General features: G+C 39.0%; 1 long non-coding RNA gene across 1 annotated transcript in view; it reads left to right on the top strand.

Annotated features, from left to right (window-relative positions):
* The window catches only part of LOC133253949 (uncharacterized), a 158,655-nt gene extending 134,034 nt beyond the window's left edge, over positions 1 to 24,621 (top strand). The window contains exon 4 of the long non-coding RNA XR_009738511.1: positions 24,020 to 24,621. This is a non-coding gene — a long non-coding RNA (uncharacterized LOC133253949). The remainder of the gene's footprint in view (positions 1 to 24,019) is intronic.
* The last annotated feature ends 1,690 nt before the right edge of the window (positions 24,622 to 26,311 follow it).

The raw sequence follows: 26,311 nt of genomic DNA, 5'->3' as shown, positions 1-26,311 counted from the left end.
ATTAATCAAAAAAGGAAGCTACTTTACCTTTTGATGTTTTACTACTGCCCCTGTATGAATTGTTTTTGGCAGCTCAGAGACAAAAAACCTAAACGCGATAAAGCAATCCTTTCATTTCCAGGCATGAGTCAAATGGGGGGCAAGATTTGAAAACCTATGGCTCTGTGACTGGACAGCCTTACCTTTGTCCTAGGTCAAAACTGGTTTTTCCAAGGCCTTCCATGACCAGCTGACAGTGACAAGTAGAGCAAAGTGCTTTTACACAAAATATGGGGCCCAGTGATGCCATCTGTGTGCTTATTCACAGAATCCTGCTGACTTGCTTGTTTGCATTGCAGGCTGTTTGCTTATACACCTTCAGTGTTGGAACCGAGGCCTTGAAGATGTACCAGAAACTAGACGAGGTGAAAAGAAACAAAAGCACTTTCACAATATTTACAAAATAACGCAGACTTTCTAGTCCTACAATAAACACAAATGTAATGTTTAAAGTGCTTTATATGACATATTTTAAATAAAAATCCTGCAATCCAGAGATCACACTGACTCCAGAAACCATGCTCTTAACCTCTGTGAATGACTGCCTTCTATACTATGGAAATAGATGAATCAAGATATGAAAAGTTATATGAACTCAGATTCAAATATTTATTGGAAATGGAAAGTATGTTAAAAGGCAGTATATGATTAATTCCCAAATAGATTATATAGGCCATATATATTATTGGAATATCAAAAAGAAGGAATTAGATCAGGTTGGGGATGCACTATCAATTTCTTCCTTGAGAGTAATTGGAGAGGAGAGTGGGGGTTAGTTTTTAGGCTTGAAGGAAGGGCTATTTTTGCGACATTAGAGAGCACAGTGTCTTGGGAATAACTGACGCAGTTCCTAGTCAGTTACCTACAGTTGGGCAGGTTAGTCCAGGAGAGGTTCCATGCCTGGAATTAGGTCTCTTTACTAGAGTAGAATGGAACTTCCCGGGTGGCACTAGTGGTAAAAAAAACCCACCCATGTCTCATATCTCTTACACTGGCAGAGACATAAGAGACATGGGTTCGATCCCTGGGTCAGGAAGATCCCCTGGAGGAGGAAATGGCAACCCACTCCAGTATTCTTGCCTGGAGAATCCCATGGACAGAGGAGCCTGGCAGGGCTCAGTCCATAGGGTCACAAAGAGTTGGACACGACTGAAGCGACTTAGCACACACTAGAGTAGGATAGGAATCGGGGAACTGACTCAGGTAGAGGTGCTGATGTGCTGCTCAGTCTGACAATCATGGAGCAGTTTTCCAGGGGCAAAATTGCCATTGATAAACAGTTGACTTTGGAAGAATTGTGATGACATAGCACTTCACCCTTTTAATAAAAAGTCGCTCTTAATATCATCTCAGGAGGCGGAAATGGAAGGGTGTGTTATGCAATAATGAAGCAGATGATTAAAGCGTTACCTTTGGTATCTTGGTGCTCATGCCGTGTGCTTACTGAGGCTGAGTCATTAATAGGTTTGATAGCAAAGTGTCAGGATACTGAATTTTATGGACTATATTTTGAAGCCTCAAGAATGTCCTACCAAAAAAAAGATAACCTTGGATAGAAACTGTCTTGTCTGAAGTCAGAGAGGGAGAAAAGCATGTCTTGTTAAGAGAGGCCGTTTTTTGCCCACAGCCCAGAATCCAAGACCGTCTAAGAGTCTGGTTTTATAGGTTTGAAAAATCCTAAACCTAATCTCCAAATTAAAAATATGCAGAGTCAGGATGGTGTGTTCAGGCAGGAATCAGGGAAGCAGTAGGAAGACGGAGGCCTGGGGAAAGTCTGATGCCCCAGGGCTTTTCAGCAGCTTCTTTTATGCCTTCCTACCTTATAAACAGTAAAGCGTCTGCCTACAATATGGGAGACCTGGGTTCGATCCCTGGGATGGGAAGATCCTCTGGGAAGGAAATGGCAAACCACTCCAGAACTCTTGCCTGGAAAACCCCATGGACAGAGGAGCCTGGTAGGCTACAGTCCATGAAGTCGAAAAGAGTCGGACATGACTGAACAACTTCACTTTTCTTTCACTTTATAAAAGAGACCAGTTTTCTCATAATATCTGAGAAGCAGTTTTGGGCACAGGGCAATTAGCACCCTGTTGACAAATTGCCACCCGGGCAGAAACTAAGATGGATGTGATTAGGTTGAGCCCAGAGAGGATGGGCTGAGCATTTAAACTCTTGCTAAAAGACAAAACTCCCAGGGTGGGTTCTAGATTTTGAAACCGATGATCTAACCAAATCCTGAGAGTTGAATACCAAGTCATTGAGTTGGCTGGGAATCAAAAAACCAAAACCTACCATAGATTTAAGAGAAATATAATGCCAGAGAAATGTCAAGTTTGATGCACTGGCTCAACTTCAGTTTCCTCCATCCCAAACCTCTACAAGCGAGTGTGTTTAAATGAAATATTCTGAACCAATATTTATTTGTTTAGTCAACAAATATTTATGCATGCCATGGGTTAGGCACTCTGCTCCAAGTAGTTATATAATTCTTAAAAGAAACAGATGGTCTTCTCCTCCAGACCTAGAGCTGAAATTCCAATGAAGGGAGCCAGACAATAATCAAGTCAACAAATAAATGAATAGATGAAGTCAGATCATATTAGGATTATGAGAAAAAAGAAGGTGCTGATGTAGATTGACTGAGAAAGGGGGTGGTAAGGTGAAAATTTGGAAACTCTCCCTTTGCTACTACAAATTGTGAACAGGCTATTTTGGCCCTTCTACTAAAAAGCACTGATGTAGGAAAATAGCCTTGGCTTTGATGCTGTAATTATCTCTTTGAAAGATCTGGATCTCTAATATCTGTCAATTTCCAATGCAAAGGTAGGCAGTAGCGAGTGAACTTAATCATTGATATATCTGAGTAGAATTGTCCAAGGCCATCTTCCTTGTGCAGAGACAGTAACCTGAAATGTCAACTGGATGGCATATTATAACCGTCTAATGAATCCGCTCCCTCCCAGTTGGGATCTCGGGCGCATTTATTCATCTTCAACCAATGTAATTAATGATGAAAAGTATAACAGGGATGTATACTTCTCTGGGGAGGGAGTTGTTTTAATTGTAGACCCATCTGTGGAAAATGAACTATGCTGGAGAAAGATCAGGCTTAATTACACACCTGTTGGTGGTATCAAACGAAGCTGTTGCACTCTGCTGTAATAGGGGAACTACTTAGAAAAACCCTGAGATTTGGCAAAGCTCAAAAATATCACCTCATTAAAGCTTGTAATTTCTGCCTTTTAAATCACTGAGTCATCAAGTTTTAGGTGAAAGGATCTTGAGGTTGTTTAGTCTAATTCACATAATTTACAGATGAGAAAACCAAAGTCTGGAGTAGTTAACTGACTTGTCCAAATTCATACAAATGATTTGAGAGGCATTTTATTAAGCTTCTTTGCTAACTACTCATGTCTTCTAAATGCTATTTTAGGTTTGAAAGAGGATGGTAGAGGCCAGAACCTCCATTCAGAATATCAGAAAAAGTTTTAACATTAATCCCAGACAAGTTTCATTTTATGAGAGGTTTTTCTCAAAATAGGAGATGTAGACTGTTAGTTCGGAGAAGGGAATGGCACCCCACTCTAGTACTCTTGCCTGGAAAATCCCATGGATGGAGGAGCCTGGTAGGCTGCAGTCCATGGGGTCGAGAGTAGTCGGACATGACTGAGCGACTTCACTTTCACTTTTCACTTTCATGCATTGGAGAAGGAAATGGCAACCCACTGCAGTGTTCTTGCCTGGAGAATCCCAGGGATGGGGGAGCCTGGTTGGCTGCCATCTGTGGGGTAGCACAGAGTTGGACATGACTGAAGTGACTTAGCAGCAGCTGCAGCAGCAGCAGATTGTTAGTCAAAGACAAATAACTACGATTCTAAATATTTTAGGCAACTGCTCACCTACTGGAGCTGAAGCAGGAGGCAGATGCTCCCCCCATCCCCTCACAGGATAAAGCAATTGGAGATTCATTCCCTATTGACCGAAACTCCAAGAAGAGAATAGCAGGACAATTAAGTGAGAAGGCTGGGCCATGCCTAGACCACATATTTTTTTCTCGAAGTCTGGAGACCCTCCTGACCAAACAAGTGCAGAAAAGGCTCCTTGGAGGCCAAAAGGGAGATATGTCAAGGGATGTTCCCTACCCACATGCCTTTGCGGTAGAATCCATCTTGGCTAAGAGGTGTGTGTGCACACATGCGAGGATCCTGAGATATACCAAATATGGATTTGTGCAGTTTGATTTGTGAATCATATAAATCAAAATAACTGGCCAAAGGAAACCTGGAAGAAATACCCCATAGAAGTAATTCAAACTGCCGTGAGGGCATGACTCAGTGACTCACTGTCTCTCTCCCTGAGTCCGCCCATGGGTCTATCTATACATACTGTACTTTTTTCTCCTCTTAGTAAATACTTTACTTGCTTCACTACTTTTTTTCTTTGTGGAAATTCTCTTCTGCGAAGCTGAAGGCCAGATCCTTTGTCACTGACCATGGGTCTAGTGGCTAGGATCTGGTGCTTTCACCCCCGAGACCCAGCCTCAGTCCCGAGCTGGGAACCCAAGCCCCGCTCCAAGTCATTGCAGGCCGAGGCCGCCTGAAATCAGAGTGATAACTAATTCTTCTAAATTCCTGAAAGATGTAAAAGATTAAAAGGACAGAGAACTCTCTGGGAAAAAAATCATATTTTTAAATGTCATCTCAGATTATAATCTCAAATTCTTGTTTAACTTCTTTTTCATAGTGACTGTCCTGAAGTGCGTGGTCCTGAAAGTCTTCTCCTACCATGATTACATGTGGGTGGGAGGTTGGACCCATGCATAAATTTCTCTGGGCTGCCTCCTGGGATTTGCTTGGCTTTCCTAAGACAAGGTCTTCCAAAACACCTAGGCTCAACAGAGCAAAACTATTCGAAGATGCAGGGTAAAATGTGCATGTATTCTCATGCACACGCATGTATGAGTGAGAGGTGGGGGAGGAACAGAGATCCGTTTATTAATTCCCCAACTTTTTACTGAGAGCCTATTTTGTGCCAGGCACTTTGATGGGTTTTAGGTATAGAGATATAAACATTTACTCTCTTTATGGAATCTACAGCATTGGAGGAGTCTGAGGACACTTTGGCACTATTAATGTCTTGGTCTAGATAATTCTTTGCTGGGGGGGCTGTCTTGTGTATTGTAGGATATTTTGTAGGCTTCTTGGCTTCTAGTAGCACATCCCCAGTTGTGGAAATCATAAATGACTCCAGACATTGCCAAAGATCCTCTTGATTGTCACCAGTTGAGAACCACCAAGTTAGAGAATAAAGGAATGTTCACACATGATTAAATAATCATAATTAAATCATATTTAATCATAATTAAATAATTCTTTTTTGTTATATTTTCTGGTTGGTTACTTTGGAAAATCAGTACAGAAAAGAAATGCTGTTTTTTGGAGGTAAATTTTCACTGAAATAGAATATACATACACGAAAATGTTTGAATCTTAAGTGTACATCTTGGAGAGCTTTCATAAATTATAAATACCCACATAAAGAAATAACGTATAACCAGCTTCTTAGAATTTTTCTGTCCCATCTTTGTCACTATTAAAACTTTTAACACCACAGTATGTTCTTTTTCATGGACTTCTGCTCATTGTATCTTTTATGAAAGTAATACCTATTGTTGCATATGGAAGAGTTTGCTTTTTTCTCATTACATTATAATATCTATGTATTTATTCTACTTTGATGGACATTTGGGTTGTCTCTAGTTTCAGTCTATTAATAATAATGCTGTTTTTAGTGATGTCATTAAGATGGCAGAATAAGGAATTACAAAATAGCTAGGAAACAATAAGATGACATTAGTAAGTACTCATAAATCAATAATTACTTTAATCTAAAGAATTAAACTTCTCAAAGACATACAGTGGCTGAATGGATAAAAAAGTAACACCTGATTATATGCTGCCTACAAGAGATTCAGTTTAGCTTTAGGCTCAAAGTGAAGGGTTTGATATTCCATGTAAACGGAAAGCACAAGGGAGCAGGAGTATCTACATTTTGTATTAGAGAAAAATAGACTTTTTTTTGTATTAAAGAAAAATAGACTTTAGGTCAAAAGCTGCAACAGGAGACAAGAAAGGTCATTATATGATAAAGGGATAAAGGAATATTCATCAAGAGAAGTAACAATTTTAAATATATGTATGAATTCAACATTGGAGCACCTAAATACGTTAAGCAAATACTAACAGATCTGAAGACAGAAATAGGCATCATGTAACAATAGTAGGCAATTTCAATAACACTCCATTTCAACAATGGACAGATAATCCAGACAGAAAATAAGGAAACTCTGGACTTGAACTATACTTTAGATCAAATGGATCTAAAAGGCATCCCTGGGTATCTTGGGGCATTTGTTCCAGGGTCCACTGTGGATAACCAAAATCCATATAAGCTCAAGACCCAGGGTTGGCCCTTCATAGCCACAGATTCTGCATCGATAGATTCAACCAACCACAGATTGTAAACAGACTAGCGTATGTATTGAAAAAGATTCATGTGTAAATGGACCTACACAGTTCAGGGCCAACTGTACAGACCGTTCTATCCAACAGCATCAGTATACACAGTCTTCTCAAGCACACAGAGAACATTCTCCAGGAGATAACATATGAAGTCACAAAATGAATCTTAACAAATTCAAGAAGAAATCATACCAACATCTTTTCTGACCACAGTGGATATGGAAATAGAAATCAATAGCAAAAGGAAAATTGGAAAATTGACAAACGTATGGAAATTAAACAGTGTACTCCTGAACTACCAATGGGTTAAAGAAAAATCAAAGAGAAATAAAGTTTCTTGAAATAAACACAAATGGAAACAAAACATACCGAATATAACCAGATTCAATAAAAGCAGTTCGAAAGAGGAAGGTTTACAATGATAAATACTTACATTAAGAAAAAAAGGATCTCAGATAAACAACCTAACTTTACACCTCAAGGAGCTAGAAAAAGAATTAAGCTCAAAGTCAGCAGAAGGAAGGAAATCAAGATCAGAATATAAATAAATGAAATAGAGACCAGAAAAACAACAACAAAAAGATCAATGAAAGTAAGAACAGAGATTTTTACAAGATAAAACTGACAAACTTTTAGCTAGACTAAGAAAAAAAGAGACATTATAACCGGTACCAGAGAAATACAAAGGATTATTAGAGACTATAGTTGATCCTTATTGTGGAGATGAGGGGTGCTAACACCCTGTGCAGTCAAAAACCCATGTATGTAACTCAGTATGGCCCTATATCTGAAGTTCCGTATCTACAGTTTTAACCAAGCATAGATCATGTAGTACTATAATATGTGTTCATTGAAAAAAAATCCTCACTAATTCATTGTTTAGTCATTAATTCATATCCAACTCTCTGCCACCCCATGAACTTCAGCATGCCAGGCTTCCCTGTCCTTCACTATCTCCCGGAGTTTGTTCAAACTCGTGTCCATTGAGTCAGCAGTGCTATCTGGCCGTGTCATCCTCTGCCATCCCTTTTGCCACTTGCTCCCAATCTTTCCCAACTTCAGGTTCTTTTCCAATGAGTCAGCTCTTTGTATCAAGTGGCCAAAGTATTGGAGCTTCAACTTGAGCATCAGTCCTTCCAATGAATATTCAGGGTTGATTTCTTTTAGGATTGACTGGTTTGATCTCCTTGCTGTCCAAGGGACTCTCAAGAATCTTCTCCAGGACCACAATTTGAAAGCATCAGTTCTTTGGCACTCGGCCTTCTTACATGGTCCAACTCTCACACCCATACATGACTACTGGAAAAAAACATAGCTTTGACTATACAGACTTCTGTTAGCAAAGTGATGTCTCTGCTTTTTAATATGCTGTCTAGGTTTGTCATAGCTTTCCTTCCAAGGAACGAGTGTCTTTTAATTTCATGGCTGCAGTCACCGTCCACAGTGATTTTGGAGCCCAAGAAAATAAAATCTGTTACAGTTTCTACCTTTTCCCTTTCTATTTGCCATGAAGTGATGGAATCAGACGCCATGATCTTCGTTTTTTGAATGTTGAGTTTTAAGTCAGTTTTTTCACTCTCCTCTTCCACCCTCATCACCTCAATAAGTGGACCTGTACAATCCGAACTCTCTCAGTTCAAGGGTCAACTGTACTAGGAAGAATTATACAACAACTATTTGGAATATGTAGAAGAAATGGCTAAATTCCTAGAAACATAATTTACCAAGACTGAGTCATAAAGAAATAGAAAATCTGAACAGACCAGTACAGGTAAGGAGATTAAATAAATAATCAAATATCTCATAACAAAGAAAAGTCTAGAACCTGTGGCTTTACTGATGAATTGTATTCAATATTTTAAGAAAGAATTACTACCAAACCTTCTCAAATTGTTTCAAAAAACAGAAGAGAAGCAAACACTAAACTCTCTTTATGAGGTCAGCATCATCCTCACATCAAAGCCAAATAAAGGCACTACAAGAAAAAAATTACAGACCAACATCTTTGATAAACTTGAATGCAAAAAATACTCAATAGAATACTAGTAAGCTGAATTCAATAGCACAAAGATTCATAAATCACGGTCAAGTTGAATTTATCCCTGGGATGCACGAATGGCTCAACATATGCACGAATGGCTCAACATATGCCACATTAACAGGATGAAGAATAAAAAGTCATATGATCATCTCATACCATAAAACTTTCCCTTTTGAAGTGTATAGTTAAGTGATTTTTGATGTATTCCCAGAGTTGTGCAACTATCACCACCTCCAAATTTTAGAATATTTCTATTACTCCAAAAATAAATCCTGTACCTATATGCAACGACTTGCCATTCCTCTCCTTCCCTACCCTCAGCCCCTAACAACTCTAACGTACTTTCTGTTTCCATTGATTTAACCTATTGTGAACTTTTCATATAAATGGAATCACATAAATGTGTGGTCTTTTGTAGCTAACATCTTCACTTAACAAGCTTTTTTAAAGATTCCTCCATGTTGCACTTTGTGTCAATACTTCATTCATTTTTATGGCCAATTAATACTCCATCATATAGTCATACCACATTTTGTTTATTGGTATAAAATACATTTGGCTTGTTTCCACTTTCTGTCTATTGTGAATAATGCTGCTATAAACCTTTATGTACAAGTTTTTGTGTGGACATATGTTTTTATTTTTATTGCGTATAGACCTAGGAGTGGAATTGCTTTATTGTATGATAACTCTATGTTTAATTTTTTTAATGTCTGTTTTCTATAGCAGCTGCATCATTTTACAATCCCATTAGTAATGTGTTCTAATTTCTTCACATCCTCATTGACACTTGTTATTGTCTGTCTTATTTTAGCCATTCCAGTGGGTATGAGGTGATGTTATGTTGAAGTTTTGACCGGCATTTCCCTAATGACTAATGATGTTGAGGATCTTTTCATGTTCCTGTTATCTTATTTGGAAAAATATTGATTCAAATCCTTTGCCCATTTTTAATTGGGTTATTAATGAATTGTAGTAGTTGTTTATACAGTCTGGAAAAAAGTTCCTTATCAAATATAAGATGTGAAAATTTCTTCTGTTTTGTGGGCTGCCTTATTCACTTTCTTCATAATGTCCTTTGAAGCACAAAAGTTTGTAAATTTTTGATGATAAATTGATGAAGCCCAATTTATCTATTTTGATGATAAATTGATGAAGCCCAATTTATCTATTTTTCTTTTGTAGATTTTGCTTTTAGTGTTATATCTGAGATACCTATTGTTTATCCCAAGATTGCAAAGATTTATTCCTTATTTCCTTCTAAGAATTTTACAGTTTAAGTTTTAGCTCTTACATTTAGGTTTATGACTCATTTTGAGTTAATTTTTATATATGGCATGAGTTATGAGTCCAACCTCCTTCTCTGGCATGGATATTCAGTTGTAGCACCATTTGTTGATAGAATATTCTTTACTAAATGAATTGTGCTGGGCACTACTGCTGAAATCAACTGATTGTAAATGCAAGATGTCATTTCTATATTCTCAATGTGCTCAGTTTCACACTGTCTTGATTTTTGAAGTTTTGTAGTAAGTTTTGAAATTACAAGTGTGAATCTTCCAGGACTTCCCTGGTGATCCAGTGGTTAAGAGTCCACCCTCCAATGCTGGGGACTTGGGTTCAAGCCCTGGTTGGGGAACTAGGGTCCCACGAGCCACGGAGCAACTAGGCCCACACACCACAGACAGAAGCCCATGTGCTGTAACCAAAGATCGTGCATGCCACAACTATGATCCCATGCAGCCAAATAAATAAATAAACATTTTGAAAAAAAGGTGTGTCTTCCAACTTTCCTCTTTTTCAAGATATTTTGGCCATTCTGGGTTGCTTGAATTTCTATCTAAATTTTAGAATTAGTGTGTAAAGATAGCATCTGGGATTTTGACAGGGATTACACCAAATCTGTAGATCAGTTTGGAGAATATTGCCATCTTAACCATATTAAGCCTTTTAATTTGTGAATGTAGAATGTCTTCCTATTTATTTAGCTCTTCTTTGGTTTTTACACTGATATTTGATAGTTTTCAATGTACAAGTCTTGCATTTCTTTTGCTAAATTTATACCTATTTCATTCTTTTTGATGCTATTGCAAATGGAATTGCTTTCCTAATTTTAGTTTGGATTGTTTATTGATGAGGCATAGAAATACAATAGATTTTTTGTGTATTTATATTGAATGTTGCAACCTTGCTGAACTTTTCTTTATTGCTTGTAATAGCGTGTATATGTGTATGCATTTTAGGATTTTCTATATATAAAATCATGTTATCTACAGATAGTTTTACTTCTTTCTTTCCAGTCTGCATATTTCTTCTGACATTTTCCAGTGTATTAATCTTTTCTTCAGCTGTGACTAATTTGCTTCAAGTTCTACTATTAAATTCTTATTTTCTGGTATTGTATTTTTCACTCCTAGGATGTCCATGGGTAATACTGATATATTCTATCAAATTTATATTTGGTAACTCTCTGGTGAAACTTCATCTTGTTTTCAAATTCCTAAAACTAATTAGAGTTGTTTTCAAGTCCAAATATGATAATGTCAATCTCTGAGTCCTCTCTGGATTTGTTTCTATTGTTTGTTTTTCTTTGGCCATGGGGTATTGTTTCCTTGTATGCCTGCTGCTGCTGCTGCTGCTGCTAAGTCACTTCAGTCGTGTTCGACTCTGTGCGACCCAATAGATGGCAGCCCATCAGGCTCCCCCGTCTTTGGGATTCTCCAGGCAAGAACACTGGAGTAGGTTGCCATTTCCTTCTCCAATGCCTAGTAATTGTTTTTTATTGCAGGCCAAGTATTGTGTATGAAAAGTTTTATGGATAATTTCAGCCTCTGTATGGCATTATCTTCCTCCAGAGAGGGTTTAATTTTGCTACTGATTAAGGACAGGAGTATCTCAATACATTCAGAAAATGATCAGAGGTGAATATTCCTTCAAAAGTGTTTTCAAAGTATGTCAGTATGTCACAAAACTTCTGAGGATGTCTATTAAATGCTCACATTTAAATTCTTTTCTGGCTAGATATAAAACAGATCAAAATTTTTTCTTCTTTATTTCTTTTAGAAGTACTATTCCATTATTCTCTTGTATATGTTCTTTCTTATATAAATGATCTGCTTTTTCTTTTTGTAAGATTTTAGTCTTTCCTCTTGTTCTCTTATATTTTAAAATTTTATTATAATCTTCTCAGGTGGAGACTTGATTAATCCTGTCAAGCATTCTATGACCATTTCTCAAATTGAAGTTTTTAAACTTCCTTTAATTCTTGGAAATATATAGTCACTATTTTAGGAATATTTTCTTTCTTCCATGAAAGAGAGTATATTGTAGTAGATAAGGTCACGTGTTTTAGAGTTAGAGAGATCTAGGTTTGAATGCAGTATTACTTATTAAACTGTGAATCACTCAGCTTCTATCATGTGTGTTAATTTCCTCATTTGTAGAATGAGAATAATAATGTTTCCTTCTTAGGATTTTAATAAAAGTTAAGTGAAATTTATGCGTATGAAGTGCTTAGAGGAATGGCTGGTAAAGAATAAGAATGGCATAGTAATACCTATTTTTTCTTCTACTTCTGTGCTTTCTGTATTCCCAGAGAAGACCCTCTGAAGTATTTCTATATTCAAAAACTCATCTTTCCTTTCTTTCTATTTCAATCTACTTTTGCTTTCCTGCTGCCTTCTGGCAGAGTTTTTCATACATCTTTCAGGTCATTAATTTGTTCCTCAGCAGTAATCATATACTTTTATCTCATGTACACTATGCTTTAAAATGCCAACCATTTTCTTATTAATTTCTAGTGTCACCTCATAATCACTTTTATGAGTTTTTTGTTCCTGCTTCAAGTTACTGGTAGCCTTCTTGCTTATCTTCTACATTTTAATCTTAAAAATAATTTATCTAATATGATATTTCAATGTTAGGAGTATAATAAGTAAAATTAAACATTTTACCTAAAATGATGAGTTCTATTTAGCAAAAAGTTAGAATATCTGAAATGATATCATGTCTGAGATGTTTAAAAATAGTCATAAGCAGGAGGAGTGGTTGGGGATATAGATGAGATAAGATTGACTATGAATTTGTCAGGGGAGTGTAATATCCTCGGTTCTGTCTCGTCTCAACAAAAATATGAAGCCACGGACGTTAAAGCCCTCTGTGTGTCACAGCTCTCAGCCAGACCGTGTTATAGTTCTTGGACAGATCAATTTTATTTAGAAAATAAAGGAAAATACATCTTGAGGCGTGAGGGCATGCTGACCCAAAAGACATGAAGAGAAGAGAGAGAGAGAGAAAGAGAGAGAGAGAGAGAAAGTGCATGCGCGTGTGCACATGGGGGAGAGAGAGAGACCCTGGCCCTTTGGCTCCTCTTTTTATATGTTTTTCCTCCCCCTGGGCCTGCCCTATGTAAATTGGGCTAGCCAGGAGTGCTGTTTGTTCTACCAGAAGTCCTCACTCTAGTCCTCCGACCTTCCTTTGTTCTATTTTGCCAGGCTTTTCCCTTCCTTGTCTTTTAGGCACCACCATTCTGGACTTTGCCCACAAAGGTCCATCTAGTCAAGGCTATGGTTTTTCCTGTGGTCATGTATGGATGTGAGAGTTGGACTGTGAAGAAGGCTGAGCGCCGAAGAATTGATGCTTTTGAACTGTGGTGTTGGAGAAGACTCTTGAGAGTCCCTTGGACTGCAAGGAGATCCAACCAGTCCATCCTAAAGGAGATCAGCCCTGGGATTTCTTTGGAAGGAATGATGCTAAAGCTGAAACTCCAGTACTTTGGCCACCTCATGCGAAGAGTTGACTCATTGGCAAAGACTCTGATGCTGGGAGGGATTGGGGGCAGGAGGAGAAGGGGACGACAGAGGATGAGATGGCTGGGTGGCATCACCAACTCAATGGACGTGGGTTTGAGTGAACTCCGGGAGTTGGTGATGGACAGGGAGGCCTGGTGTGCTTCCATTCATGGGGTCCCAAAGAGTTGGACACGTCTGAGTGACTGAAATGAACTGAACTGAACTGATTCTGGACTCCTTTTTCCTATTCTAACTACCTAACAAATTGGTAACTATTTAAGCTAAGTGATGGCTTACAGAGGTTTTTTTATATCATTCTGTTTACTTTAATATGTATTTGAAATATTCCTTAATAAAGTGTTAAAATAAATAAAAACCTAGGGAAAAAGTCAGAAAATATAATTCAAGAAATGACTTTAGGTCATAAATGCTAATACCAAGTCTTCTCCTTTCAGTTCAGTTCAGTTCAGTCACTCAGTCGTGTCCAACTCTTTGCAACCCCATGAATCTCAGCACACCAGGCCTCCCTGTTCATTACCAACTCCCAGAGTTCACTCAAACTCACGTCCATCGAGTCGGTGATGCCACCCAGCCATCTCATCCTCTGTCGTCCCCTTCTCCTCCTGCCCCCAGTCCCTCCCAGCATCAGAGTCTTTTCTAATGAGTCAACTCTTTGCATCAGGTGGCCAAAGTATTGGAGTTTCAGCTTTAGCATCATTCCTTCCAAAGAACACCCAGGGCTGATCTCCTTCAGAATGGACTGGTTGGATCTCCTTGCAGTCCAAGGGACTCTCAAGAGTCTTCTCCAACACCACAGTTCAAAAGCATCAATTCTTCGGTGCTCAGCTTTCTTTACAGTCCAACTCTCACAGCCATACATGTAAATAATTTCCCAATGATTTTTATTTTTGGGAATCAGTTTCCACAAAATTGGATCATTTATTAAAACATCAAGCAATAATTTTCTTACTCATGTCAAAAAAAATTATTTTCTTACAATAAGGATTTTCTGGAGATTTAAACCTAATGTAATTTTCAGAAACATTGAAATTTTTATGAGGAAATATTTTGAAATTCACGCTAAAATAAAAAATTGTTGTTTCCCGAAATGCATGCTCAAAAATTACTGTTTATGGGAGAGATTTACACTAGAATTAATCATATATTTCTCTAACTGGTGGATATATGGTTGGCTTACGTAGTTCATTTAAAATTTTTTGATCGTCTCCCCCAATTAAAAATAAATGAATTAAAAAAATGTTATCCCCATGTAGATGAAAAATACACTACAATTAATTCAGGTTCTGAATAGACAGTGCTGGGAGTGAGTGATGGGTGACAGTACTGAACTTACATTTTTTCATTTCTCAAAATGAAATTAGTTTCATAATTTTCTGTAGTCTCAAAAGAAACATATGTTCATTGCAAAATATTTTAGGCTATATATAGAAACATATAAAGTGTGAATAAAAAATACACATTCCTTTCAAGATGTTTTTATACAAAACCACACATTTTTCTTTAATGGGCTCAAAAAACATAGACAGTGATTATGACATTTCCCAAGTGCTATGCAACAACCATACCTTTATTATTATCTTTTATCACTAGCTTTATTTCCATTCCAAGTTCTGTTGCTAATGTTGAAACCTCTGAGTCACTTCCAGGTTGATGCAGATTTTTGAAGTGATTTCTCAGTCAATTCACCCCTCTCCCAATCTTTAAGTTCTCTCAGAATTATGTCGCTCCTCTCTGCTCAGGGTAATGACAGGGTAACAGGCAGGAAGGCCAGGGGTTTCCAAACAGAGGAAATAGGCTGCAAGTGTCAGACATTTTTTCTCTCTCTCTTAAGTGTCAGGAAGAAACAAACTAGTGTTATATTTTTTCCCCTTCTCAATACAAATTTAAAAAGAGGTTTCTCTTAAAATTCTGTGTTGCAGTAATGACACCTGGTTCCACCTGAACTTAACTTTTCTCATATGAAAAGTTTGAGCTAACCAAAGCATTTTTCTTATGGAGATGTTTGTCTTGATCTATGTTAATGTGCTATGCATTTACCCTAGACTCTATCTTCAAGTCTGTTCCACCTAAAGACTCAGATTTAGGCTCAGAACCGACTTGACAGACCAGTGTGTTACACATTGTTCTCCTAATCTATGTTAACAAAACTATATATTTGTATGGTAATCTGACTTTCTTCAAGATTCATGTCTATCATTTTATGGCCTGGGATGACTCACCTGGTGCCATTCTCTGAGTTTTAAGACATTTCCTTTCTTTAATTAGCAGACTGCTAGTAGCTATATAACATCCAGCTAAAGACTAGCAGGGGGGCACTCTTTCTGCCCCCTTCTGATGTCTCTGTCAGAAGCTTTCTCTATCTCTTTTATACTTTAATAAAACTTTATTACACAAAAGCTCTGAGCGATCAAGCCTCATCTCTGGCCCTGGAATTGAATTCTTCTCCTCCGGCGGCCAAGAATTGCGGTGTCTTTCATGGTTCAGCAACAACCTTTCAGTAACATATCAGTTTCACCTGGTGTTATGCTGTGTTTAGGCAGTGGTGGAAAGGGTGTATGGCCAGAGAGCATCCTCAGGCATCCGCTGAGGGGTAACGTATCCACTGTGTCTTTGATGTTCATCTATCCTGCTCTGCATCTGGTGATAGGATGGAGTTGGCCTTGGCCATGAGTTATGCCCACGCAGATCAGTTTATACTTTCCTGGTGCTAACTGTAAGGTTTCAAGTGCCCTGTTTTTTACCCTTTTGGGGATATACTCATTCAAGTATAGTCAGACTCTTCACTGACTATTGTTACCATCTATTATTAATTGCATAAATTTTAAGCCCAGCTTGCTTCAATGACTTCTAAAATATCCAGTTCTGGCAAATCAATAGCCTTAACTTTCAACCTTTTCCTCTGTTAGAAGTTCCTACTGCCTATTTTAAAACTCAAATTCCAGTATATTTCCTTGCTTTCTCTCTCTTTCTCTTCTTTAAATGGCCTCTGAGACAATGAATAGTATTGAATTGACGAGGCTATCAAGGGGAAGGGACAAAAAGAAAATGCAGGGAGAAATACCAGAAATTCAATCCCACCAAACGGATCTACCTTCTTTTTTTCTTCAAAATGGGAGGTTTGTGATTTTCTTCTGCCATATGGAAATTGTATATAATCATACAGAAGTTTCAGTCTTTCCAATCAAATATAACTCATCCTGAATATTTTTCCTAGATTACTGATTCACTCTCTCTACATCTCAAATTACCATTTACATCCATATGCCCTGATTTTATATAGATAGTGTATACTCTATTTGCCATCTTGTGACCCGATTATGTTTTCAGATGCAATTTCTTTTTAAACATTGAATAATAAAAATGTATTATAAAATATGTGTGATATGTAAAGTATAACATAAGAAATCCTCATATGCAAACCACCTAGTTAAAGAAATGCAAATTTATTTACCTGTGAATCCTCTTAAGTCCTCGTCCCACTTTTCTTTTCCTTACTCTCCTCAAAGGGAATCATTTTGAGTTTGGTGCTTGTTTTCCCTTGTTTTTAATTGCAGTTTTTCTGCATGAGTATATTTGTAACTAACAAGTTAAATAATAATTAGCCAATAAATTTAGTTGTGCATTAAGATATTCTATAGATAGAATCATACTTTATTTACTTTTCTGTGACTTTTCTTCATGCACTTAACATTTTATTCCTAGATTCTTTTATGTTGTTGCACAGTAAAATGTATTCATTCCAGTGCTCTTTAGTATTCCATCATGGAATATGCTATAATTTATCTATTTTGCTATTGATAGATGTTTGAGTTATTCTGGTATTTGCTAGTACCAAAGGTTGTCTTATAACCTTGTACATATCTCCTTGTGTAATTATAAATTATTTAAGCTATGTAGATTCAATTTCTGGATCATGAGTTATGGGCAATCAACATTTGGTTGTCATATTTTTGTATTTGCCAATTAGATGAGCATAAATGATGGTTTTCTTTGATTTTGATCGCATTCTCCTGAATACTAATAAAATTGAGCATCTTTCAATATCTAATAACCATATTTTTTCATTTTTAAAATAAAAAACTTGTTTCATGCTTGTCCAGATATTTTTCTGCGGACTTTTTTGTCTTCTTAATTTGTAGGATTTTTAGAAACTTGTTTTTGGTGTGAATTCCTTATTGTTAATATGAATAGTAAATATATATTCTAGTTTATATTTATGTATATTAGGACACATTTGGGCAATTAGATGGTTTTCAGTGTTTTGCTATCACAATACACCACTGAAAATTTTGTAGCATTTTGTTCCACTTTAAAGACTAGTATTGAATAGACTAAATCTTGAGTTCAGGTATTGGGTCAAAAGGTATGAATATCTTCATGGATTCTAAATGAATATTGCTAATTACTTTCCAAAAATTTTGTACCAATTTGCAATGCTAGCAACAGTAAAAGATGTAACAATTTCACTCTCATCAACCTTAAGTCTTGTCATTAAATATTTTTGGCTAGCTTAATGTGCAACATGTTTCTCAACATTGCTTTAATTTGCATTTCCTGATTACTAGCATGGATGAGCATTTTTCACAGTATTTGTTTACTAATAGCATTTTCACTTATGTAAATTGTGTATTTTTATCCTCCGGGTCTTTATTTTGTGTTAAGCTAAGAATAATAAATACAGCTCTCCAAACCAAAAGTAGAAAGTGATCTGTTTTCAAAATGATTACAGAAGATTTTCAAAGTCTAAGCATCTTACATACAGTCACTTATGATAATTGTAATAAATATAAAAAAAATCATCTGGCTTTGGGAGTAGAAAGCCAAAATAATTGGTCCTTGCTTTCAAAGAGTTTTAATCTTTCAGGATAAAGTACAGGATTGTGACAGAGAAGTGATCCTATGGAGGCTCTCAGGAGAAGTCTCTGCCTCAGATGAAAGTTCTGAAGGCATCCCAAGTTGGTGACCCTTGCATTAGACCAGGGAGATGAGTGTAACTGGAGACTGTGCCACAAACTGAGCTGACTGCATGTGAGAAGGAGTGGAGGTAGGAAGAGCATGGAGCTTCCCTGTGTCAGACCCACATATATGCTCTAAAGATTTTAAAGTCTATTCAAAAGGGCTGGAGGACTTTTAGCAAATCTGGAAAATTTCTCACAATTGCAGAGTAGGATGAAGGATGAGGGGTCATGGAAAAAACAATGTAGAGACATTTAGAAGCATTCATACCAGAGTAAAGGGATGGAAAAGTAGTGCTGAGAACAAAGAGGCGACCGACTTGAGACCTATTTGAAAGCATATCACTAACCTTAAGAAAACTCAAATTTAAGTCACATTTGCTTTGGGAAGAGAAGACAAAGAAAGGCTACCACAGCATCATGGAGAAGGGTGGCAATCGCAAGGCAGAGTCAGAGATGGGCAGAAGGAGGCCCATACCCTCCCACGTATCACCGGGTAGTTACCTCTCTTACCATATATGAAGATTCTCTCCTACAGTACTGTGGACACCTCACACAACTGTGTCCTAGTCTCCTTGCAGCACCCAAGGGTGTGTGGGGGCTCCCTTGGGCTTGTGCAGGGCCTTAAAGAAGGCATGGGCCTATTGGGACAAGGAGCTTCAGGTTCCCAGGTGCTCAGACTGTGCTTTAGGAAGGGATACGTTAGGCTACAGGTAGCCATGTACCCTGGGTCTTAGAGGCTCCTTGCTCTATGAAGCAGGTCCTGGTCAGAGGAGAGAGCCAGCTCCCTTTGCTGGTATTGAGGACAGTACAGATGACAGGCCCTGTCTCAGCAGGTGATATCTCCTGGCAGGCACATGGCTTTGAGGCTGGGAGGCTGAGCCTGAGTCATGTAGATTCTGTGGGCAAGGTTTAGCAGACACTCTGCCCCTAACAGGGGCTTTCCAGGTAGCACTAGTGGTAAAGAATTCACCTGCCAATGCAAGAGACATAAGAGATGTAGGTTTGATCCTTGGGTGGAGAAGATCCCCTGGAGGAGGGCATGGCAACCCACTCCAGTATTCTTGCCTGGAGCATCCCCTGGACGGAGGAGCCTGGTGGGCTACAATCCATGGGGTCACACAGACCTGAACACAACTGAAATGACTTAGCACACGGCCTACACTGCCTCCAACAGACTTTAATAACCTCTTAGGAACAGGGAAACGAAGAGACCTTTGCAAACTTGATGACACTGCTGCTGCTGCTGCTAAGTCGCTTCAGTCGTGTCCGACTCTGTGCGACCCCATAGACGGCAGCCCACTAGGCCCCGCCGTCCCTGGGATTCTCCAGGCAAGAACACTGGAGTGGGTTGCCATTTCCTCCTCCAATGCATGAAAGTGAAAAGTGAAAGTGAAGTTGCTCAGTTGTGTCTGACTCTTACTATATATAAAATGGGTAACTAATAAGGGCTTTCTGTATAGGACAGGGAACTGTATTCAATACTATGTAATGACCTATGTAAGCTTCCCTTGTAGCTCAGTCAGTAAAGCAGGAGATCTAGGTTCGATTTCTGGGTTGGGACGATCCCTTGGAAAAGGAAATGGCAACCCACTCCAGTATTCTTGCCTGGAGAATCCCATGGACAGAGGAGCTTGGCAGGCTACAGTCCATGGGGTCTCAAGAGTCAGACACCACTTAGTGACTAAACCACCACCAATGACCTATATGGAAAAAGAGTGTAAGAAAAAGTAGATACATGTATATGATTAACTGATTCACTGTGTAGTGTACACCTGAAACTAAGGCAACATTATAAAGCAACTATATTCCAAACAAAAACCAAAAACCAAAACTTGATGACAATCACAGTTTTTGGAGACACCCATAGGGGATGACATTTATCCACTTTTATCCAACTCAAGCTTCAAGTTGGGTTGTCTAAGGAAATGTTAATATCTATTATAGAAAATTAATATTTATGTTAAAGAAAATCTCCTTTTCAAATTATTAATACTTTTTTTGGTTCTAAATGGTCACAAATGGACTTTCTGTAGCTGTTAAGCATCACTTTTCTCATAAGTTAGTAATGACAACTTATTTACAAATAAAGAAGGCAATGGCAATCCACTCCAGTACTCTTGCCTGGAAAATCCCATGGGTGGAGGAGCCTGGTGGGCTCCAAAGCAAGTTTAAAATATTCAACAATTCTCATTAAATATTTTTTGAGTAAATATTATGTATGGGGTTGAAGATACAGTGGTGAAGATGATGGAAAAATGGCCCTTCTGGAGCTTAATTATAGTGTGTTTGTGTGTGTGTGTGTGTGTGTGTGTGTGTTGCTCAGTCGTGTCTGACTCTTTGCAAACCTAATTATAGTGGGGGACATAAAATAAAAATGTAAGATATGAGGATAAACGATAATTAAAAAAAGATCAATGCTATATGAAAAATAAAACTGGTTATGTGCTTGAGAATGACAGCAGAGTGGGGAGAAGACTTTTCTAAGGACTGAATTTTTAGCATCTCACTTAGGTTAAAATCGTACTGAGATACTGAAAATGTTTCCTTTAACCATCAAGACCATTTTCTCCCCAAAGCCATCCCTTTGTTAAGTTCTTCTTTTGCTCTAAAAGCTCCATGCACTGTTCGTTACAGCGCTGATTATGTTTGCATTTCACATTTTTTGGGGGAGGTGATCATTTGATTGATGCTCTCCCCCAGAGACTGTGTTCTGTGAGAACAAAGATCAGGTCAGTCTTTTTTCTCCACTCCATCCAGGCACCAGCGATGAGCTTGCTTGTTGTAGAAGTGAATGAACGACCAACAGTTTGAAAATGCTTAGCGAGTCTAGAATTGTGCATATTTTTCTGAAATGTTTCAAGGTCAGAGTGCACTTGACAAAGTGGGCACATGATAAATGTCTCATTGAATAGAAATAAAACTTTCCAGATCTTAATATGTTGATCTGGATGAATAGTACGGAGCCCTGTTTGATTTTGAAAACTGGATCATTCCCACTGAGGAACAATGGTAGAAATACAGGTAAAAGAAGAGAGAAGCCCTTTTGAAATGGAAACTATTTCTGAACTGACAGAATAACCTCCCTCTGTCAGAAGAGGTAAGGGAGCAAAGTGCTTGGTGGGTAGGCTGAAATTTAAGCAGAATTTAGACAGACAGGAACAAATGTACAATTCCTATGTCATCGGGGCATAGATTTATGCATAATTTGATAGTATTTTTGGTTAGAACTCAGGGAAAAGGAGGAAACTATTTTAGAAAAAGCAGTATGAAAAAAAGTGTCAATTTATAACTTACCAAATTACTGAGTATTGTTAGAATTCAAAGACTGAGTCTTTTCCTGTTAGGGGCTACTGCAGCTAACTAGAAGGGAAAGAGAAATAGGGGATTATTGGGTTTAACAACAACAACAAAAGGATGAAACAAAAGGGAAAGAACAAGGGAGACTGACTGCTTAGGAGAATGGTCAGCTTGATTCTTCTATAACACAAGCAAGTCCAAGGATCCAGTGGATGTTTAGTAAGTTTTCTGATCAACTCTGATCTTTGCAACAAGTGGATCAGAAAGAAGTCTCAGGTAGGAAGATGCGACCACCTGCAGCATTGGTGAACCACTCCAGTACTCTTGCCTGGAAAATCCCATGGATGGAGGGGCCTGGTGGGCTGCAGTCCATGGGGTCGCTAAGAGTCCGACACGACTGAGCGACTTCACTTTCACCTTCCACTTTCATGCATCGGAGAAGGAAATGGCAACCCACTCCAGTGTTCTTGCCTGGAGAATCCCGGGGACGGGGGAGCCTGGTGGGCTGCCGTTAATGGGGTTGCACAGAGTCGGACACGACTGAAGTGACTTAGCTGTAGGAGCAGCAGCAGCAGCTTCTTCCCACTAGTTCTCAAATATTCTTAGTGATGAAAACTCCACTGCTTTTCAAGCAGCTCGCATGACCTCTAGACACTATTGTTAGAAAACACTTGTTCATGTGGAACCTCTCTTTTCTTATAGCTTCTGTTTATTGTTCTTGAACGTGAAAGAGTTTGTTGCTCAGTTGTGTCTGACTCTGCAAGCCCATGGACTGTAGCCTACCAGGCTCCTCTGTCCATGGATTTCTCCAGAAACTAATACAATTATGTAAAGTTTAAAAATAAAATAAAATTGGAAGAATAAAAAAATAAAATAAAATAAAATAAAATAACAAAAATAAAAAAAAAAAAAAAAAAAAGAATTCTGGAATGGGTGGGCATTCCTTTCTCCAGGGATCTTCCCTACCCAGGGATCAAACCCACATCTCCTGAATTGCAGGCAGATTCTTTACCATCTGAGCTACCAGGGGAGTTCTAACTAAGTTCTTCATACCTTCAGAACCAATCTAAATTCATCTTCTTCATCTTCTACATGAGCCCCCAAACATTCATAGCCATGTCCCTCTGTTCTTGTCTGTAGGCCACCTTCTTTGCTCCCCTCTGCAAATGCATGGTCATATCTATGTTCTTCTTTTTCTGTGATGCCCCTGATTCGAATTTATATTGGAGTGACCACTTATTTTATACTAAATGCGATTTTACCATTAATGGAAAATAATATTCTTGGTAGTCACACCTCACAGTAGGCACATATTGAGTTCAATGCCAGATAAAACCTTTAAGGATTTTCCAAATTATTCTGTTGTTGAGTCATGTCACCCCATTCTACCTTTATGCAGTCACTTGTTTCAGTTCAGTTCAGTTGCTCAGTCATGTCTGACTCTGTGACCCCATGAATTGCAGCAAGCCAGGCCTCCCTGTCCATCACCAACTCTCGGAGTTCACTCAAACTCACGTCCATCAAGTCGGTGATGCCATCCATCCATCTCATCCTCTGTCATCCCCTTCTCCTTCTGCCCCCAATCCCTCCCAGCATCAGAGTCTTTTCTAATGAGTCAACTCTTCGCATGAGGTGACCAAAGTACTGGAGTTTCAGCTTTAGCATCATTCCTTCCAAAGAACACCCAGGCATGATCTCCTTCAGAATGGACTGGTTGGATCTCCTTGCAGTCCAAGGGACTCTCAAGAGTCTTCTCCAACACCACAGTTCAAAAGCATCAATTCTTCGGCGCTCAGCCTTCTTCACAGTCCAACTCTCACATCCATACATGACCACAGGAAAAACCATAGCCTTGACTAGACGAATTTTTGTTGGCAAAGTAATGTCTCTGCTTTTGAATATTCTATCTAGGTTGGTCATAACTTTCCTTCCAAGGAGTAAGCGTCTTTTAATTACATGGCTGCAATCACCATCTGCAGTGATTTTGGAGCCCCCCAAAATAAAGTCTGACACTGTTTCCACTGTTTCCCCATCTATTTGCCATGAAATGATGGGACCAGATACCATGATCTTAGTTTTCTAAACAGTTGTATTCCTTTCACTCCAGCCTTTTGAATGTTTTAGATTTTAATTGTCATCCAAACTCTTTACTATTCTTCATGGTTTTATGCAATAGAAAAATCTGTTAAGCCTGCCTCCATTCAAGTCACTGGTAAACCTTGATCATTAAAGGACCACTATCAAAGCCCATAATTACCTTTAAAAGGAACTTCCTCACAGGTTGGCATAATCTGTTAACTGGTATCTTCTTTGGCATGGTTATTCAATCTTCCTTTCTTTCTTTTTTGACAGCACCATATGGCATGCGGGATCTTAGTTCCCCAACCTGTGATTGAACCCGTGCTCCCTGCAGCTGAAGCTCGGAGTCTTAACCACTGGGCCTCCAGGGAAGTCCTGGTATGGTTATTCAGTCTGTCACAGATCTGTCTTATGATGCTGTTATTGTGCCTAGTGGTTTTCAACTTATGCAGTGCATTCACATCAGCTGAAGAACTTTTAGAAATCCTGTTACCCAGTCCCTGCTGCTGCTGCTAAGTCACTTCAGTCGTGTCCGACTCTGTGTGACCCCATAGACAGCAGCCCACCAGGCTCCCCTGTCCCCGGGATTCTCCAGGCAAGAACACTGGAGTGGGTTGCCATTTCCTTCTCCAATGCATGGAAGTGAAAAGTGAAAGTGAAGTCACTCAGTCGTGTCCGACTCCTAGTGACCCCATGGACTGAAGCCCAGCAGGCCCCTCCACCCATGGGATTTTCCAGGCAAGAGTACTGGAGTGGGTTGCCATTGCTTTCTCCGACCCAGTCCCTATCCCCAACCAATTAAGTCAGAGTCTTTAGGGTGAACTAAGGTATTAGCATTTTTAAAAGATTTCCAGGTGATTTTAACATACAGCTGAGGTTGGGAAAAACCAACCTAGCCCAATATCCTCCAGACTTCTCTGATGACAAGCATTATCAGGGGATACATTTTATAAGTACAAATCCCTGCTCCCATCCCCTTCTCACTGGATCAGAATCTCCCAGAAAGCTTCAGAAATCTGGGAACACTGATAGCTCCTACTTAAGATTTTCTTCCTCCAAAAGGTTATGACCAGGGAAGCAGTCAAATCCTTGCTGAAATCCAGATTTACTATTTTACCATATTTCTCAGTAAAGGAAGGAAGTAGGTCAGTATGACTTACACACATGTAATGAAATATACTTTTGGGGGTAGAGTATCATTTAAATAGCATCAGTGGTCCACATGAGAAGTGCTTGTCTCCTAACTCTGGGACTCCTGCGCATTCTCTCTTTCCTTAGAAGTAGAAGTCATCTCTGGGATATGACGTGGGTACTGGAGATTTGGATTCCTCATTTTGCTGCTTTCTAGTTCTGAGACCCTGGGCAGACTTTGGACTTCTCTGTGTCTTACTTTTATGATCTTTAGTGGAGCCAATAATACCTTGCTTTTGGTGTCATTGTGAGGATGAAGTATCAGAATTTTAAAGCCTTGTGAACACGGAAGTTTGCCTATGCCCCTCTGCGTGTTGTGTGTGCAAGCGTATGTGTGGGTATGGAAGAGATGGCTGTGATGGGGATGCTCAGACTGAGGGAACTGCTGGAAGATTAGAGGCAAGATAGGGGCACACTCTGCTCCGTAAGAAGTCAACAGAGTGTCTGAAGCTTTCTCAGTTCAGTTCAGTCGCTCAGTTGTGTCCGACTCTTTGCGACCCATGGACTGCAGCACGTCAGGCATCCCTGTCCATCACCAACTCCCGGAGTTTACTCAAACTCACATCCATTGAGTCAGTGATGCCAGCCAACCAACTCATCTTCTGTCTTCCCCTTCTCCCGCCTTCAATCTTTCCCAGCATCAGGGTCTTTTCAAATGAGTCAGCTCTTCACATCAGGTAGCCAAAGTATTAGAGTTTCAGCTTCAAGTTCGGTCCTTCCAATGAACACTCAGGACCGATCGGCCTTTAGTATGGACTGGTGGGATCTCCTTGCAGTCCAAGGGACTCTGCTTTCTATCAGCAGCTGTTCCATTTTATTGAGCATTGCATGCTTACAATACAAACTTGAGTAGTCAGGACAGTTTGCTGCAAAGCTTTATAGCAGTGCTCATGGATTGATGGTCATGGTTGGGGAATAGAAACAAATGCTGAATGTGGGGGCAACCTGAGAATTTGATACATTCTGTAGGTCTGCATCTTCCTATTTCCCCTATATGAAAACTGTTTCTAAAACGGTTTCATTCTTTCAGTTGGAGCATTGCATTGCTTTGATGGGCTGGGGGAGGGGGAAGTTCAAACCCACTGCTGTGGAGAATAAATAGTGACGTCCTGTAAACTTTACCAGCAAGATTCATAAGGTAACCTAAGACCCATGGCTTCATGGTGATTTTCTCCTATTTTGGAAAGTGTGAGCTCATGGTTGAGAGTCACTGTGGATTAAGAAATGTTCAGATGGCCAAGGTTATGACTACCAAAAGTCAAATAGGTTGTTTCAGTTGAGGGACTGGGACAGGTCTTGGCCCCTGTCTTTGAATTTTTCCATCTACTGTTTCATTCTAACTCTCTGAGCTACTGCACTCAAGCCTTAGCCTCT

Source organism: Bos javanicus, chromosome 9, assembly GCF_032452875.1.
Source record: "Bos javanicus breed banteng chromosome 9, ARS-OSU_banteng_1.0, whole genome shotgun sequence".
NCBI lineage: Eukaryota > Metazoa > Chordata > Mammalia > Artiodactyla > Bovidae > Bos > Bos javanicus.
Note: the sequence above shows the minus strand (reverse complement) of the source record. Positions and strands in the feature narration are given on the sequence as shown.